The sequence below is a fragment of the Ambystoma mexicanum genome, chromosome 10 (assembly GCF_040938575.1).
Source record: "Ambystoma mexicanum isolate Mex_15411 chromosome 10, UKY_AmexF1_1, whole genome shotgun sequence".
NCBI lineage: Eukaryota > Metazoa > Chordata > Amphibia > Caudata > Ambystomatidae > Ambystoma > Ambystoma mexicanum.
Window position 1 is genome coordinate 1194826394 of NC_090932.1, and position 6846 is coordinate 1194833239.

Sequence of the window (6846 nt, forward strand, 5' to 3'; positions counted from 1 at the left end):
TGAAACTTCCCGCAAACCCCAGTTATACATGTACCCCACTCGCACAGGCCCTTTCGCGTGTGAAACTTCCCGCGAACCCCAGTTATACATGTACCCCACTCGCACAGGCCCTTTCACGTGTGAAATTTCATGCAAACCCCAGTAATACACGTTCCCCGCTTGGCGTTTGCTGTTTTGCAGCCCTGTAAACTGGTCCAGGGTTAGCACAGGCCTTTGCGCTGGATTGGGGATTTTGATGGCTTTTCCCTGCGCTAGGGGCCTTCTTGGGGGCGTAACTGGCATTGCTGCAGGGTCGCTGCGCCACTCTGCGCCACGGCTGGTTTTGGAGGCGAACATCCATTAATACGCTGTGCGCGGAAATCGATTTTAGCGCACGCGGCTGGCGCAGACATTGGCAGCGCGCACACTGTCGCCAGCCGGGTGTGCCACTTTTTTGCGAAATTCTATGAATTACCCTGTAAATCTGTTGGTTGTCTTCATGACCATCAGTCTGGCTCCAGAGCTGCAGAAGCATGGAAATTGCTCTCCTGAACTTCCATGAATACCTGCTCTCCAACCTTGGTTCCAACATCCCCTGTGTCCTCATCTTACTTGATCTCTCTTCTGCCTTTGACGCGGTCAACCATGCCACCCTGCTTAACTGTCTCTGTAATAACCGGGGTATCACTGATCAGGCTCTGGCTTGGCTGACTCCTTTCCTCTCTGATCAACCCCCCCAGGTCCAACCTGGTTCCTTCCTCTCCTCTATCTCTATCTCTACCTGTGGTGTTCCCCAGGGGTCTGATCTCTCTCCCTGGCTGTTGAACCAATACCTGGTACTTCTTGCCCACCACATTGCCGCTCTCTACCCCAACTTTCACATAGCCCATTTTCAGGCTCCTTTCAGCCATCTCTTCTCCTTCTCTCATCTCTGACTGTCTGTCTGCTATTCAGGAGTGGTGTGCCAAAAACCTTGGGGGCATCTTTGACATCACTGACATCTCTAAGAAGTCACACTACCAGCTGCACCTTCTCAGAGGTATTCTTCCTTTCCTCTCCTTCCCCCAGAAGCTCACTGTCTCCAGAGCTCTAGTTATCTCTAGGCTGGACTACTGTAACAGCCTCTTCCTAAATCTGCCTGCCTCTACTCTCCACCCCCTGAAACTGATCCAAAACAGGACTCTGAGAGTTGTCCTTGGCCTTAAACCCAGGGATTGTATCGCTCTAGGACTGAAATCTCTGCACTGGCTCCCAGTGGCTGCGAAGATTACGTTCAAAACGCTCTGCATGTCCACAAGGCCTTCTGGGGCCTGGGGCCTCAATACCTTCAACTCTTCCTTCCTAAATATCTTCCTTCTTAAACTCTTCGCTCATTCGCCTCCAACTCCCTCAACCAGTTGGGGGTAGATCTCTTTCTTCGGCTGGCTTCCCTCGGGAACAGCCTCCCTGCCTCTCTGAAAATTGAGGAGAAACATTTCCGGTTCTTGAAGCACCTCAAGACCTTCCTCTTTGCTTCCTCTTTGCTTCTGCTTTCTCTCCTCCTCTCCCCTGCTGATCACCTGGCTGAAACTGAAACTGTACTGGTTACCTGGCTACCCTCTATTCTCAGGCCCAGGTCCCCTCCCTGCCAGTTGCACACCCGCACTGCCCTCCTGGCAACCCTTGCACTTGGGGCTGTTTCTGTATCCCTCCAGTCCTCTACCAGCAATTTACACCTGATGTCTGCACTTACCCTTGCACCTGCCAGCAGCGGGCCGAACTTCTTATTATTATCTTATTGTTCTTATTTATTGTTTTTATTTAATTACTTCTATCCTATGTACTGCAATTCCCCTCCCCATTCCCCCTCGCAGTTTCCCCCTTCCCCCCATCCCCTGCACATGCACAATCTCAATGTAACCTGGCCTATTAAGATTTTTGTCTCTGTCTTCCCTCTGTTCCCTAGCTTGCCTCGTCGTGCCTTGAAACACGTGTGTATAGGCTTGTTATAGATGCCATATATCATATCATATCTCAGCAAAAAGGCACCATGTATTTTGCAACTTAAGCCACCAATGTTCCACCTACTATTGTTCCATCTTGTCACAGTACTTACACTCTCATTTCCCAACGTTTGCAAGGACAGGATCACCTTGAGGACTCTTGATATTAATCACGAAGTGCTGCAGTCAAGGGAAGTTCTTTTGCCCATGAATTTGGAAGGGGCAACTTTTTGAAAGAAAACGTTGGAAAGATTTCTTGCAATGGGTAACCGAGCACCTCAAAAGCAAGTACTGTGAAGAGGAAGAGTAGGATCAGTAGAAGTGAAGATTACAGTTAAGTGAACAAGGCAGTCCCTGCTTTGGTATTTGACTGGCGTGCCCGTTTGCGTGAATCTGTACCTTCTACGCTCTCCTCCTATAACTTCAGCATGTAATGCTGTTCCTGCTTTTTATATTGGCATATGATAATGTTGCCTGAAATTTATCGACAGCAAAAACACTGAATCAATTACAATGAGTCGAGATGTTTCTTGCCAATGAAAAGCAGTGAAAAAGTAATGACTGGAGCTCGTTTTCATGGACAGGCAAGGGACGTAGGATAGAAATGCAAACAAGTAACAAAATGGAATCGAGAGCAAAAGAGATACAAATAAATGTAAAACGCCAGCTAGTGCGTTCGGGTGGCAGTGCAGCACAGGGAGCAGGAGGGGTAGGAGCTGCAAGGGAAAGAGGATTGAGGACTTCTCCCTCAATTAAAAACATATAGGCAAACACCCCCACCCTACCCGAACACGCAATTGACACACATGTATACAAAATAAATATTCTTTCAACCGATTGAAAAATACCTAGAACTGCGTAAGGAGAAACAGTAGCATAGAACAAGGAGGGAACAGCACTGAAGCATGAATCTGTGCAGATATATGGTTGGGTGTAGTCAGGAAGTGGTGTGATTGTGAGCAGAGGTGATGTGGTGGTGAGATTGTGAGCAGAAGGTGAGGTGGTTTGGTGTGCGATGAACTAACTGACCGTGGCCAGTGGTGTCATGCCCCAGAGAGGTTGGAAGAGCAGGATGAAGAAGAATTTGTACATTCCTTCTATTTTGACAGCAAGACGCCTGGCCTGGTGCTGCAATGAGATTTGGGTGTGGAAGGTAAAATAGTGTAGAAAGGCCACAAAGCTGGGAACTTTTTCAAAAAGGACCAAAGAATATTAAATTAAATCATGGTGCAGACTATTGTGTTTGTCTAGTTTGGTTAAGGCTAGGGTGGTGTTTAGGTTCTATGAGGTGACATTTGTGGATCGATCCTGAAGATGTTCAGGAGCTGGAAGAGGATGCAGATTGTGGACGCTAAGCTTATGGCTGAGGCCTGCGCTATAATCACAGAAGGGTGGAAGGGTACAGGGTAGTATGTGTGTGCAGTGTGTGCAGTGAAGGATGGAAAGCATATTGTAACCCCCTGAACATCAGTTCATCTGTATAAAAAACAAACAATGAACGACTCGCCCCCCTATGCGTGTGCAGCATGAGGGACCCTTCAAACATAAACAGAGTGGTAAAGCATGCAAAGCAGCACAAGCAGAGTGCTGTTAGGAGCATCGGAGAGAGTCAGACCCTCAACTAGAATCGTCGAGCATGGCGCTCTGCTCTGCGGCGTATCATTGACAGAATGGGCAACGCACTGATGACCATTGCAGAAGTCCGGGACTTCTTTCACACAGGATCCCGTTACCAGTGGGGTGCCGCACCATCAATGACCACCACGGCTTGGCTAACTGCTTGGTGAGTGCCCATCCTCACTGCAGCCTCCTGGTCGCTTGCCTAAATTGTCTGGTGCTCCTCCCCAGCAAGGAAGGGGAGCCCTGTATGACTATTGTCAGGTTCACCCATTCGCAAGGTGGTCCTGTTCTGAACCCTGCCACTGGCGTAACAGGGACCCATGCAGCCCCTGAGTTGTGGGGGGCCCCCGCCAGCACATGTCCTGAAGCGGGCCCCAATTGAAAAAAAAATGTTTTTTTCAACAAAAAAAAAGTTTCATTTTAAATTCACTCTGCATTAATTAAGAAATTATTTCTGTAATAGAAATCATTCCTTTATGAAGGCAGAGTGAATACAAAAATAAACTTTCTTTTTGAAGGTTGACGGCTCCCCCCAACCCATGAGATGGAAGACCATAGGCTGTGTAAGTGATTTCAATTCGGCACACACCCAAGTAAACGCCTAACATGTAGTGCACAACTGAAATCCTTATTTTTTTTTTTTTTAAAGTTCTTTATTCTGAACGGTATACCACTCATGTCACACCCTTCTCCTGGAACCCCCCAGGTCAAACAGATCCAGGAATCAGGCTGGTTTGCAAAGGTAAATATTTATTAATGTATTTAAAATTTAATCACAATATGTCTTAAGAGGTATACAGCAGTCACCAATGGGGTGAGGTAACACTGAATAATCTCTTTAATACACAAGGAGTAAGTAGTGAGCAAAACAATTCAGCACAGAAATACTTTTGTGTGGGTTCAGATAAGATAGCACTGTGGTTAGAGGTTCCCCCTGCACACCCCTCAAACCCCAATAGGCAATGTAAAGAGATAGGGGGTGAGAGCAGGTATTCAGGAATGGCAGAATTCAAACTGAATATCAATCCCACTTTCCCCCTTTCAAACACAAGAGAAAACGAAATTGACTGTCAAGCTGTCAGAATGGCTTTTAAAGCTATCTTTAGGATGGACTGGGCAAAAACACCACATATGGTCAAAATTGCTGAACTTGTTATAAATTCTTAAGGGAGCTGCTTCGGATAGTTGCCCACAAACACAAGCAATGATTTAATCACAAGAAAACATTTGAAATCTTAAAATTCAAGTCGGAAGCAATTAAAAGCTGTTTTACATGTGTAAAAATGTCCCAAAACGAAAATTCGCTGCAAACCTTTCACTGCACGATATTCGCGATAACGGGAGAATTGCATTGATTTGGAATGCAATTTTGGGTGCGATGGAAATCTGTGGATGTTAGGTACAAGAAGAATGTTAGATTCATGATGTTAGCTACAAGAAGAAAACAAATACCCCACAATAACAAAGTCAGTTGATCAGGATGACTGCCTGCTAAGGAAACTCGCCTTCTTCAGATTTTAACAATACTAGTTCGGAGAAAAATAGGATGGTTTGGAGAGAGGTTTTGGACAATGCAAAGATACTCCTAAGAAAACAGGTTCTGAATCCAAGATAGGATGGGTCTAAGATAGGGATAAGACTATAATAATAATAATATCTTTAATGTGTTTTAGTTTAAATAATAAACTTTACACATATACATTTTAATAACATTCAAACTAAAATATACAGTATAATGCAATAAAACGATTAAACATTATCCAAAACAATAAAAAATATTTTAAGAATCTACAAATAGATCAATACAGTACAATTATACTTGAGTGTAGTTCATTCCTTATCTCTTATGTTATTAACAATTTAAGATACACATAATGTGCTTTCAAATCCAGTGAACATATCATATTAAATAGAAGGGTCTGGCCTCCTTAAAACAGACTCCATTTCCCTATGAAACCCGAGTCTAGCCGAAGACTAACTTTCCTCATATAGATATGTCTAGTTTGTCTTCCACTCTTAGCCAAATACAGTATAATGCGGTTAGCAAACATATACTATTAGTGTTAACACAGTAGTTCCAAAACAACATGCTCCCTATGGTTTCACAATTGTGCACATACTTTCCCAGGTAATATTTTATGTCATCGTACATAACCTGGCATTCAGTGAGGACATGCTTGGTTGTCTCGAGGATTTCCTGGTTCTTACAGAGACGGCAATAGCGTTGTACTCTGGGGATCTTATCTATTACACCCTTGGTCGTCATTGTGGGGAGGTATTCTATTCTCAGTAATAATATAAACCTTCTGAGCCTATGAGACGGACAGATCATCAGATATTTCTGTGGTTTCTTAAACGTAAATAACCTGTTTTGCACAAATGAATACCTTTTTAATTTACGAAGATGTTCGTAGTTCTCAAGCCAGTCCCAGAGCTCTACCCGTCTCCCCATGCAAGCCTGCATAGCCTCCGTGTAGATCCATTCACGTTGTTTCCAACAGATTTCACTGAGCAATTGTTCCATTTCTTTTTTAAATTCACTAATGGTATGATCTTCATTATTCCTCAGGGCAAATGTCGTTAATAGGGCATTGCCCGTATCATTCATCATTTTTAGGTAAATCCCGGCTCTCTTCCTTAGTATCTGTGCTTTTAATGATATTAGTCCCAGCTCTAGTCTTAGCAGAGACATAGGGATACATGCCGGAAGTCCCAATATCTTTCTCCAAAACTTTCCCTCGATGATTTGTAGCCAATTTAAGTCCATCTTAGTCAGGGATTCCAGGCCATAGATCATCATGGGCGCTAATACTTGTATATATAGATGCCGAGTACCCCATAAGGTAAAACCGCCCTGTTTAGTTGTAACATTTTTAAATAGAGCCGTAATTTGTGCTGCTCTTATTTTTCGATTGCGTTTACATATATAATAGTCACCTCTGGGTTCAAATTCTATCCCCAGATATTTATATTCCGGCACATAGGAGATTACGACACTATCGATGCGGAGCGAGACACGAGCGGATCTCTTACTTGTGTATCTCATCACGTGTGTTTTCTCAACATTGATAGTAAGCCCATTTTGTTCAGAGTAATCCCAGAGGGCTGTGGCTGATCTACGTAGGCCACTGATTGTGTGATCAAAGATCACCAAATCATCAGCATATGCAAGCACAGAGCAGGGGGTTTTGCCAATACTAGGTGGGCAGTTCTTAACCAGGGCAATAGTCGCAGGGATGTCGTGTACGTATAGATTAAATACTAA